The 12,500-nt window shown below is 59.2% G+C and overlaps 1 protein-coding gene across 4 annotated transcripts in view; it reads right to left on the minus strand.

Annotated features, from left to right (window-relative positions):
- Positions 1–12,500, minus strand: part of GALNT9 (polypeptide N-acetylgalactosaminyltransferase 9) — a 122,613-nt gene that overhangs the window by 32,903 nt on the left and 77,210 nt on the right. The window lies entirely within an intron of this gene.

Consider the following 12,500-nt stretch of genomic DNA (forward strand, 5'->3'; position numbering starts at 1 on the left):
CCACCAGCCTCTCCCCGAGTCCCAGGTGAGACGGAAATCACGGTCACCGGCATCTGTGAAGCACCAACTCGGTGCCAGGCACAGGGTTCAGGGCACCACAGGTGTTCACTGGTTTAATCCTAACAAAGGAATCCTTTCTCCGATGAGGAAGCCGAGGCTGGGAGAAGCCAGGAGCTTGCCCAAGGTCACCGTCCGTCGGGGGTGGAGTCACAGGCTCTCGGCCCGATCTCAGCCACCTCCCTCTGCTGAACAAGCAAAGAACAGTGAAATAAAGAATGCACATTCCCGACCCTCTTGCCAGGCCGACCTGGGTCCCGGCGCCGCCCCCTCGAGCCTGGGCGGGCGTGTGGCTGCGTCCATCAACAGTCACCACCGGGTCATCCAAGGCGGGGCATGGAGGGCACCGTAACTCCAGCCTGGGCCACCAAAATTCACGTGCCGCCAGGAAGCCCAGCTGTGGAGAGGCTGCGCACAGCCACCTGCCCCAGCTGAACCCTCCGGAGGCCACGCGTCCCCTGCCGCCATGTGTGTGCGTGCACCTTGCTGGATGTCCGGCCGGCGAGCCTTGTGATGGGGGCCGCCGCACAGGACAGCAACTGCCCTTCCCGAGTTCCTGACCCCCAAGATTGTGAGCAAAATGAAACGGTCACATTAAGCCACTAAACTATGGGGTGATCTGCTATGAGGCAAAAGGAGCTGGGATACAAACGACTGCGGGGGGGCGGTGGTGGGTCCGTGGGCACCTGGCGTTCGCTGCTGGATCGATGGGCACAGAAAAGGCCCCATAACCCACGCGGGCTGGGGAGCCCTGTTAATCCGTCCACTGCCAAGGCCACGCCGCCTGGCCCTTGTGGCGGGGGAGCCCTCATGGAGTGGACGAGAAGGCTGCCCGGGCAGGACCCCTTCCCCACAGCCCTTAAATCAGAAGGGTGAGGCCCTGTCCTCCTGTAGCTGGGACACGGCATATTTTGGCAGGGAGGGGCTGGCTGATAGCCACACCGGGGGCTGAAGTATGTGTTAACGGGTTAACAATCCGGGTTAACGGATTGATTTGTTGGTGTTTCAGCCTCCTTTCAGCTCATTACAGGCAGACCACACCACAGGCCACTGCAGGGCTCCTAACCTCCATTCGGGACGTCTTTGCCAGCCTCTGCTGAGCCTCATGCTCTTCCGGGCACTGGGAAAATAGTGACAGAGGCTCACCCTAGTGCCACACACTCAATGGCGTGAGAGAGGAGACAGCGTGGAGCCCCTAGTGCCACACACTCGATGGCGTGAGAGAGGTGACAGCGTGGAGCCCCTAGTGCCACACACTCGATGGCGTGAGAGAGGAGACAGCGTGGAGCCCCTAGTGCCACACACTCGATGGCGTGAGAGGGACAGCATGGAGCTGGCCTGCAAACTCCGAGTGTGTGGGGCAGAGGACAGAGCTGGAGGAGGAGTGAGGAGCCGGGTGTGGGGGGCGCTGTGCACGGTGTGGTCATTGGAGCCAAGACCCGGAGACTGGGAATCAGGCAGTTTCCAAAATGTGCCAAAGAACAAACCGTGTGGGGTAGAGCCAAGATTTGAACCCAGGGTCCTAGAGGAGAGGTGGATAGGAGGAGAGAGCAGAGGGAGTGTTGGGGGTGCCAGCTGCGGGAACTGGTGCTCAGAAGAGAAAGAGAAGCTGGGGCACAGCTCAGAGGTGGGGAAAGGTACCCCATCTGTTTCCAAACCCCTCAAAGTGCCCCGCCAGGGTGGTCAGTGTGGAGTCGGGGAAGGGGGAGACCCCGCCCTGCCACCCACCCCATGGCAGCCAGAGCCAGTCGCTCAGCCGGGGCCTGTGTCCCTGGCTGCCCCTCCGCCCCTGTGGCCCTGGCGGCCAGCTCCTCGGGACAGGGCGGGAGGGTCCTCTGGGCTGGAGTTCAACCCTCGGGACAGGGCGGGAGGTCCCCTGGGCTGGAGTTCAACCCTTGGGACAGGGCGGGAGGTCTCCTGGGCTGGAATTCAAGGTCAGATGGGCCTTTTGAATACAAGCAAATGCCAGCCTCCCTCCCCTAGGCATTGATCTCGTGAATAAATCAGCAATGACAGTCCCACAAATCTTCAGCCAGCTGCCTCCAAGCTCCAGCAGGACAGGCGGCTGGTGGGGAGCGGGTGGGGGCCACGGCCCTGGGGTGGGGGACGCGGTGGGCCTGGGTCAGGGCCAAGGGAGCCACATCCAGTGTGGGGGCTGTGGGCTCCAGGCCTGATGTCTCCGGAGGGGGCCTCGGAACCGAAGGGGAAGACAGCACAGCCTCTGCAGACTTCCCCGAGGCCCCGCGGCACCTGTCACCATGGCTGCCAGGCAGTCAGCTCTGCGAAATTATCACAGACGTGGGGGGACGGCGTCTCTCCCTCCCCCAGCCCTTTCCCCTCCCTTCCTTCCCACTTTCTTTCCTTTCTTCTATCTTTACCTTCAAGTTCCAAACTTGCACTTTGATTTCCTTCAAAAGAGTTCACCCCTATCTGTACCTAGTTAAAAGAATCAGCGAAAACCAAAGCCATCCTGAAGATCACCCGGCCTCGAAAGGTGCAAGGTTTCAGGGCATCAAGCCTGGCCTCTGCCAGCCACACCTCCTGGGGGTCTCCTGTGTCTGTCTTGCTGTGCCCCCAATTTCAAGTCAGTGGTGATCCCTGTGGTCTATCCTGGGCATGACCGTTTGCCCAGGGTTGGTGCAGCCACAGCCTTTGTGGCATCAGGACTGGAAAGCCGTGTGGGCACTGGTCGTGTGGCCTCCCACAGCCTGGCTTCCTCTCGCAGGCCCCATGGCTGTTCTCCTCATCCCGTCTGGTAGCCCGTGAGTCCTGGATCTCAGGGTGCTCCATGGGCCATGGGATTCCACCCAGGTCCTCTTCTCCACTGGATTCTCCTCCATCTCACCAGGAGCCCAGGGCGGCCCTGACCCCAGCATGGAGCGGCCAGGTCTCTCAGGACTGTGGCTGCTGAGGCTGTGCAGGCAGAGTGGGACCCAGGGCTGGTCGGCTGTGTCCTGACCCAGAGTCTGACTGCCTTCACATGGAGCTCCTGTATCCCCCATGTACCCTCGGCTGCCCCAGGCCCCCTGCTCACACCCGTCCACACCTGCTCACACCCGTCCACACCTGCTCACACCTGTCCACACCAGTTCACAACTGCTTGTACCTGCCTACACCTTCTGACACCTGCTTATGGCTGTTCACAGCTGCTCACACCTGCCCACACCTGTTTTCACCTGCACACACCTGCTCACACCTGTTTTCACCTGCACACAGCTGCCCACACCTGCTGACACCTGCATACAGCTGCCCACACCTACCTATGTTTGCTCACAACTGCATATACCTGCTCACACCACACACCCGCTCACACCTGCCCACAGCTGCCTCTGCAGGAGCTGCCCAGTATGGTGGGTGGTGGGTGGTGGGTGGTGGGTGGTGGGTGGGGTCCCCTCCCCTGTGCCCAGGCAAAGGAAATATCTACTCAGTTCGGGGCCACCTGTGCAGAGTTGGTGGGGCCTGACACAGCCTCACCACATGGCATGGAAGCAAGCCCAGGACAGCGCTTGACCCGAGCTGGGAGGCCTCTGCCAGGCCTGTGGTGGAGGTTGGGGGGTGGGACTCTACATCCGTGGCAAGTGACCCAAAACCTCTGCACGAGGGACTCCCACGCCAGGCCTGCTCGTGCTGCCCTCCAGCTTCAGGGCCTCCACCGCTCCCCAGCGTGCAGCCCAGACCCACGCGCTCAGGAAACATCCATGACCCCAGCAGACAGGGAGCCGGGCTGCGATGCTGGAGTGGGTGAGCCAAGGTCAGGTGGAGGTCGTGTGCGTTTCCCGTGGCTGCCGTCTGCCACGAATTCCACAACCCGGTGACTTGAAGGACAGTCATGATCTTACGGAAACCAGCCTGTCCAACACAAGGCTGAGGACGCGGGCAGGGGCTGCCCAGGACCCAGGAGAGAGGGGGCGTCATCCCACAGCCCACGAGGGACTCGGCCGGCTGCTGAGTCCCTTATGGCGGAGACCGAGGACAGCCCTTTGCAGGTAGCTCTGGGGTCCCTGGCGAGGGGGACAGAGCTGGATGGGGGGCTTCAGGAGGGGCCAGGCAGGAGGACGTGGAGACAGTGCACTTGTAACCCCGCTATGGCTTCCTGTCAGGGGGAGTGGAGGCCGGGGCAGGAGCCGCAGGGGCAACGGTGTCAAGGCCTCCTGGATGTCGCGCCACTGCTGGTGCTGGAGGGACCACGGTTGTGCAGGTGCCCAGGACAGACCAGAGGGCGGGGCCTCGGCACGGGGAGGGGCTGCCCTAGGGATGGGGGCTCCTGGCCTGGCTGACCTGCACCTGGGCCAGTGGAAGGCGGAGTTGGGCCGGCCTGAGTGTGAGTCTCATATCCATCTGCTGTGTGGCCCTGGGCAGGTCACTCAGCCTCTCTGGGCTTCAGCTCCTCCCCGAGGCTGTGGGAAGGGCCAGGAGAACGACAGCCGATTCCTCCTCCCCCTCATCTGCAGGCCGTCCGCCGGGGGACGTGCTACCATTTACCTAACACACGTCTTCACGTCCACCCAGAGGGTAACTGCGTGAATTTTAACAGGAAACTCCTTATCACTGCCTTAGGAGTGGACCATTATCTCTTGCCAAAAATGAGAGAAAACTGTACAAATAAATACCGTAAAATACACACCGCAGTTACAGTGGTTGGATACCACAGCCTGAGACTGTGCAGCGTTAGAGGCGCTCTAGAACCCGGCCTAAAATTTCCTCTTGAAATAATCAGAAAGCTTAGAAGAGAACGGGGGTACTTTTCAGGATGAGGGAGAATTTTTTGTCTTCATGTGGGGGTGCGGGCTACACTGCATTGACGTCTGTCAGACCCCAGGAGCTATGTGGGGGTGGGGGACAGGCAGAGAGAGAGACAGAGACACAGAGAGACAGAGACACAGAGACAGAGAGAGTCAGAGAGGCAGAGACACAGAGAGACAGAGACACAGAGAGACAGAGAGAGACAGAGGCAGAGAGAGAGACAGAGACACAGAGACAGAGACACAGAGACAGAGACACAGAGAGACAGAGAGAGTCAGAGAGGCAGAGAGAGAGACAGAGACACAGAGAGACAGAGACACAGAGAGACAGAGAGAGTCAGAGAGGCAGAGAGAGAGACAGAGACACAGAGAGACAGAGAGAGTCAGAGAGGCAGAGAGAGACAGACTGAAAGACTGACAGAGATCGAGACAAAGAGACAGAAAAAGAGACAGAGACACAGACACAGAGATACAGAGACAAAGAGACAGAGACAGAGACTGAGACAGAGACAAAAAGACTGGGAGAGACAGAGAGACAAACACAGAGAATAAGACAGAGACTGAGACGCAGAGACAGAGACACAAAGAAAAACAGAGACAAAGAGAGACAGTGACACAGAGAGACAGTGACACAGAGAGACAGGAAGACGACAGAGAGAGGGAGACACAGAGAGAAGAATCCTTCTCTTGTGAGGGGCCTGGCCTCACGCAGCCGCCTGCCCGGGAGCTGCCCTGCTGCTGCGAGGCCGTCTGGTGTCTGTGGGGAGAGGAGTGATCAGAGGTTCGGAGAGGCTCCCCCACCCGGGCCGGCCGCTCTAAAAGCAGGAAGATCCACAGTCCTTGGGCAGTTTACAGAACCTCTCCCCTTGGGGCCCATCAGGATGTGTGGTCTTAAATCATTGCCGTTTAATATTCAACAGATGCTCCACTGAGAACAAGTGTATTTAGGGGAGGTTGCTTGAGAGGAACCCCTCCCTAAACGGCGGGGTTGAGTGGGGTGGTCGCCCTACAGGACAGGGATGTGGAATACGGCCAAGTCGGGCGCCGCCGTCAGCCTGGGGGTCACCGTGCCCCTCCCTGCAGCCCTGGCCCAGCCCTTGCCTCTGGCCTGCAGGCTCCAGGGCTGCAGGGAGACCCCACTGTACACGCCATGCTGGCCGAGTGGCTGGTGAAAGGGACCCTTTGGCTTCCAGCCTCCGCTCGTTCAGCGCAGACATGGCCTCAGAACCAGCCCTCAGAACGGGGCAAGTATAGCTGTGCCCATCTTGGACCCTGGACGACGCTCACTCCAGTCATTGGCACTGCTGCTGCCGGCCTGGCGTGGCCCTGGGGCTCGGCTGTGGACTCTGTGCGTGGCCTTGGGCTCGGCTGCGTTCTGTGGGCCTCGGACCTGCTCCCCTTCACTCTCTGCTGTGTTTTTCTTTCTCTTTTATTCTGTTTATAATTTACCTTATCTTGCTGGAACCCTTCTGTGTCCTGGCAAGTTCTCAGAACCTGATCACCAGCAGAAGTGGAATGTGCAGTATGATCTATACATATTTACACACACACCACACACCCTTCCCGGGGCCGTCCGTGCCCACAGTGGCCTCAGTGTCCCGTCCTCCCCACCCTCCGGAGCTCTCTCTTGTGGAGGCCTCGACTCCTTTGCTGTTCTACCTGCAACGCTCTCCAGCTCCCAGGGGAGAATTCCCACTCGTCTTCCAATGCCAGAGCTCCCGTCCCCCCAGGGCTGGTGCGCACCTGTCTCCCGTCCGCCTGGGGCTCAGCTGCAGGTCCCGGGGCCACAAGGTCTCCCCACCCTTTGTCTCCATCAGCCCCTAGGCACCTGCACGGCGACGTCCTGGGTGGGCAGCGCCTCCCCTCATGCCAACTTCTCCTTCAACAGACCAGAGGGCCTCAGGTGGGGGCCCCACCTCGCAGACCTGAAGGTAGGGCGTCCACTTTTTGGGGAAACAGAGTTGGGTTCATAGGGGCAGCTCTGGTGTTGTTGGTCCTTCCCAGACGCCGCGTGTCTCCTTGCCTGGCTCCCACGAGGCCCCGGTTCTATTTCTATTTCTCCCGCCTCCGTCATCCCCTCAAATGGCTTCTGCACAGCCCCCACTCTGCCCCTCAGGCTTTAACCCTAACTGTGAGCCCCACCTGGCTGTCCTGGGGCCCCTGACCTCCACGTGTCCATCGCGGCTCTCCCCCACGCACCACCACGCACCACCAAGCACCAGCCAGCATTCCGTCCCTATGAAGGCCCTGCCCACCAGGGGACTGGGACTCGGCCACCGTCGCAGCCCACCCATCAATCACCCGTCAATGACCGGCCAATCACCCGTCAATCACCCATCAATCACCCATCAATCACCGGCCAATCACCCGTCAATCACCGTCCCTTGCCAGCTTTGCATCCTAAATATTTATTGGAAGAGTCCCGTGTCCGCCACATCCCACAAGAAAGAAAGTTCACCCCACTGGGCTCAACGGGAAAGATGTTAATGAAGGGAAGCTTTAAGGATGTGTGGTCAGGGTCATGGGGACAGACGGGGGCAGTGCAACCTCAGGGGTGGCAATGTGCAGTTCTCGACACTAGCAGTGTGTGGCCTCGGGGGCCGGCCACTCGGACCACAGTGCAGCTTCCAACAGCCTGAGGTGCCTCCACAGGCCAAGCGCACAAGTTGGGAGCAGGGAAGGAGCTGGGGGACTGGAAAGCGGCAGTCAGCATCTGAGGGCCCAGCAGGGCTGGGGCTGGACAGCGGGGCGTGGTGATGGGTCTGGATGAGGGGAGTGGAGATGGGGCTGGACGGGGGATGTGGAGATGAGGCTGGAGGGGGGGTGTGGTGATGGGGACAGGTGAGTTGCCCGTCCCTCGCAGGGAGAACCGGGTTCTGGTTCTCAGCCTGTCTCCCACCGTATAGCAACCTCTGACTGCCAGACAGAATACCAAGGTGAAAACTGCCACGTCACCAGGACGGGGGAGAGGTGGGGGGAGAGGCAGGGGGAGAGGTCGGGGAGAGGTGGGGGGAGAGGTGGGGGGAGAGGTCGGGGAGAGGTGGGGGGAGAGGTGGGGGGAGAGGTGGGGGCAGAGGTCGGGGAGAGGTGGGGGGAGGTTGGGGGAGAGGTTGGGGGAGAGATCGGGGAGGTCAGGAGGTCAGCTGGGGGAAGAGCAAACGCCCGGCGTGGCCACAGCTGTGCCTTGTCAGAGGATGAAGGTGGAAAGAACCAGTGGTGACACAGGCTGCCCCGCCCCTCGGAGGAGTCAGGCTGTCAGAAAGGCCCCTATGCTGGCCTGGAATCCCAGCACTGTGGGAGGCCAAGGCGGGTGGATCACCTGAGCTCAGGAGTTCGAGACCAGCCTGACCGACATGGTGAAACCTCGTCTCTACTAAAAGTACAAAAATTAACCGGGCGTGGTGGTGCATGCCTGTAGTCCCAGCTACTCAGGAGGCTGAGGCAGGAGAATCACTTGAACTCAGGAGGTGGAGGTTGCAGTGAGCCGAGATCGCGCCACTGCACTCCAGCCTGGGTGACAGGGCGAGACTCTGTCTCAAAATATAAAAAAAGAAAAAAAGAAAGGCCCCTGTGTCATGGAGACTGGAGGGAAGCTCTCCGACGGCTGCAGCTGGGGTCCCTGACCCTCGCCCGCCACACGGGTTCACTGTCGTCCCGGCTTTGCTCTGAGCCTGGGATGTGCCCGTGACCCAGCCTCCTGGCCTCTCACTGCAGCTGGGTTTGGCCCAGGGAGCCAATTTTGTTTGGAGGGGGAGATGGGGGCATTTCTCCCCTGGGCCCCTCCTGTATAGGTCAGTTGTCTTCTGCTGACAGTGGCTCTGTCCCCAGGACCACATCTGCTGGGTGCCCTCCACCCCAGGGCTCCCGTCCTCCCTCACTCTCCAGCCTCGGTGGTGGCTGTGCGCTGCCCGTCCCCGGCACCCTCCTCAGGCTGTCCTCCTCAGTCTCTGCAGTGCGCTCTGTCCCTCTGAGGGCCTCGGCTTTCTTAGGCCCCTGACCCGTTGGCTGGCCTCCTGCCCTGCAGGGTGAGCATCGGGGGAGATGGTGAGAGAAGCTGACACCCACGTGGGTGTGTTCAATCCACAGCTGAGGTCTGGTGTTTAATGATCACAACAGTTAAGGGAAGTCAGAATATTAAAGAGCCTGCCAGATTAACTTCCAGCTTCCATTAAAAAAATGTGTAATTGAGGATTGATTCTAGATGTGCAATTTAAAATCAGACAGGATGACAGGATTAAAGGCACCTACAAACAGTCCTGACGTGCTTCACAGAATTCCAGATCTGGTCTCAATTCAATTTACTAAACTAGAATTTTTAAAGCACTTGGTCGGGGGGATTTCTGGTACGAAATCAGGTATTCAAAATGATTAAAATAAACATTACATTTTTGAGTGCCGTTTTTAACAGGCTCCAGGGACTTTAATTAACTAAAGTCACAAAAGCAGTAAATTGCTGTTTCACGGTATTATTATTTTATTTTATTATACATTTTTTGAGATGGAGTCTCACTCTGTCACCCAGACTGGAGTGCAGTGGCGCAGTCTCAGCTCACTGCAATTTCCACCTCCCGGGTTCAAGCGATTCTCCTGCCTCGGCCTCCTAAGTAGCTGGGATTACAGGCATGCACCACCACCACTGGTTAATTTTTGTATTTTTAGAACAGATAGGGTTTTACCATATTGGTCAGGGTGGTCTCGAACTTCTGACCTCGTGATGCGCCTGCCTCGGGCTCCCACAGTGCTGGGATTACAGGTGGGAGCCACGGTGCCCGGCCTCACGGTATTATTTAATCTGCCCAACCTGAGTCAAACAATCGTAGCCACGGGGAAAGAGGCCGTTTTATTGATTGAATTTGTTTCCATGATAATACAATCTTTAAGGTGAACGGCAAGCTTACAACACATAGGTTTTGAAAGGTGCAACTTAATAAACTATATATAAATTTTTAAAACTTGCCTTAAATCTTTTCTGTGAATAGAAGCCCCATGGGCAAAACACAAAGGAAACCAAACGAACCTCCAAAATAAAAATCCCATAACCTCCAAAATAAAAAACAAAGAAGCAGAAGGCTGGCCGAGCTCAAGCCTCACACGACATAGTCCCTGGAGGTGCGGCCTGGCCTGAGGGCCGTTACGTCTCCGTTCGCTGCAGGAGCCGCCTCTGCCACCGCGGTGCCAAAAGCAGATGCTGCTCGGGGATTCCTGGGCCAGGAGTCCTGCTCCGGGGACATTCCCAGCTCAGCCTCCTCAGACGCGATTTTCTCTTCTGTGAAGTGGGAACGTGAGTGGGGCCCATCTGCCCAGGGGCGTGGGGAGGATTAGCCGGGGTCCGGAAGGAAAGGCACTCGGGTGGGGCCTGGCACATCGTCCACACCCGCTGTTGGGTGACACGGATGCCGGTTAGTTCACACCGTGGCAGGTGCTGTGGGACCATGGTTTATGTGCCTTGTGACTCTCCTGCCCTCCGTGGGGCAGGCTGCGGCCCCATTTACACCGACGGAAACTGTCTCAGGCAGTGGGAGGGCTGCGCCCTGTGGGAGGCCCTCTGTTCCCCTGGGCCCCCCACCCACCCACCCAGGGTGGGAGCTGCTTGCTGAGGGCGGGTCCGAAATGGATGCGTCTGGATGAGCTGCTGCCGCCTAACGAGCTGTCTGGACCATGGGGCCGGACGCATCTGCCGCTCCTGTTAGGAGCACGGATTCTGTGGGTCACACGCTTGGAAAGGCCAGAGCGGGGACGACGTCTTGCCTGTGGCGTCTGCGCTTCTGCTGGGAAGACTTGGAGGCTGGGGCCAGAATCCCCTGGAAGCTCCTTCGTGTCCTTCTGGCTGTCGGCTGTGACCTTGGCGAGGGCGGGGCAGAACCCCTGGTCCCGGCTCTACCTGGCTGATGGGCTTCCTCACAGGAGGGCATCCGGGAGCACGAGGCGGAGGCTGTGTGTGGATTACGGCCCAGCCTCGAGAGTCACTCGGCACGGAGCCAGCTGAGCCCTACAGTGGACGGTCGCTCAAGCCAGCCCAGACTCACAGCGGAGGTGCCAGGCACTGTCTCTGCAGTCAGGGTGCACGGACGAGGAGCGTGCGGGCCATGCAGTGGGACAGCCTGCGGGTCGGGTGTGTCTGGTGGCCGCCTGGGAAGGCCCCGTCCACACAGTGTGTGCGTGACGCAGTGACGTGGTCAGACTCGAGGCTGCCGCGTCTCTCCTGGGTCAGGCACCAGATGGACCCAGGCACTGGTTGGTGTTCAGGGACCTGGTGTGAGCCAGGATTCACAAACACCAGGTGAAGCGCCTGCACTGAAGCGCCGCAGAGACGGTGCCACCGCCATTTTTCACTGTGTCTTCTTCCCGCTGTTGGCGTTAGGAACCCCCAAGTGCTTGTAACTGAATGTGCCTGCGTCCACGTTACACGTCCCTTCTCCACATCTGAATGTGCCACGTTACAGGTCCCTTCCTCACATCTGAATGTGCCACGTTACAGGTCCCTTCTCCACATCTGAATGTGCCACGTTACAGGTCCCTTCTCCACATCTGAATGTGCCACGTTACAGGTCCCTTCTCCACATCTGAATGTGCCACGTTACAGGTCCCTTCTCCACATCTGAATGTGCCACGTTACAGGTCCCTTCTTCACATCTGAATGTGCCACGTTACAGGTCCCTTCTCCACATCTGAATGTGCCACGTTACAGGTCCCTTCTCCACATCTGAATGTACCTGTGTCCATGTTACAGGTCCCTTCTCCACATGTCCCATGTGACCGCACGTTTTCCGGGCTGGACCCACAGGCTAGAGTATTTGGTGACAGCCTCTGTGGCCTTCAAGGCCGCTCCTGTGAGCCGTGGTCAGGTGGTCCTATCTGGTTGGTTGCACCACGTCTCACAGGCTTCTGTGTCCCCCGGGACTGGACCCAGCACCCTGGGCCCCCAGATCTCCAGCCTGGAGGGGCCCGGAGGCTGTCATGGCACCCACTGCCCTCCAGGACTCTCGGGAGACCCAGGGGATTAGCGGTGAACAGCCAGGAAAGGCCTCCGTGCTCGGGCGTCCCCAGGCATGGGCCTGGGAAACCCGAGTGCACAGGGCAAGTCCCGTGGCTCCACTCTCGGGTCCCCAGAGCCACTGAGCCAAGCCCCCTGCTTCCCCTGGGCGGGACGCTGCTTCCTCGGGCTTCCCACTTCTTCAGGAAGTTCAGCTTCAGGACTGCAGGGTGGAAACAGAATCGGCGTCTCCTCCTTCATCCCCGGGTCCCTCCAGAGGCTCCAGTGCTCCCTACTCAGATCCTAACTCATCACAACCACACAGCAACACACAGCACATCCCTATTAGGAAGAAACTGTGCCCTAAAAAAACATGCTGGAGGCTGAACCCCCGACACTCAGAATGTCGTCTTATTTGGAAATAGGGTCTCTGCCGTGATAACTAGTTAAAAGGGGGTTGTCAGGGTGGGCCCTGTCCAGCGTGACTGGTGCGCTTATAAAGAGGGGAAGACAAGCCCGGAGGGAAGATGATGGCGGACACGGGGGGAAGACGGCAGCCGGTGCCTGGTGCAGCGAACCCGGGAACGCTGGGCAGCCCGCAGCACCTGAAGCTGGAAGGGGTAGGATGGGTCCTCCCTGGAGCCTCTGACCGCCTGGCCCTGCCCCCGCCTGGATTTCAGCCTTCCAGACTCCAGAGCAGTGAGAGGATGAATCCCTGTGGCTGTAAT

The sequence above is a fragment of the Macaca mulatta genome, chromosome 11 (genome assembly GCF_049350105.2).
Source record: "Macaca mulatta isolate MMU2019108-1 chromosome 11, T2T-MMU8v2.0, whole genome shotgun sequence".
In the NCBI taxonomy this organism is placed as follows: Eukaryota; Metazoa; Chordata; class Mammalia; order Primates; family Cercopithecidae; genus Macaca; species Macaca mulatta.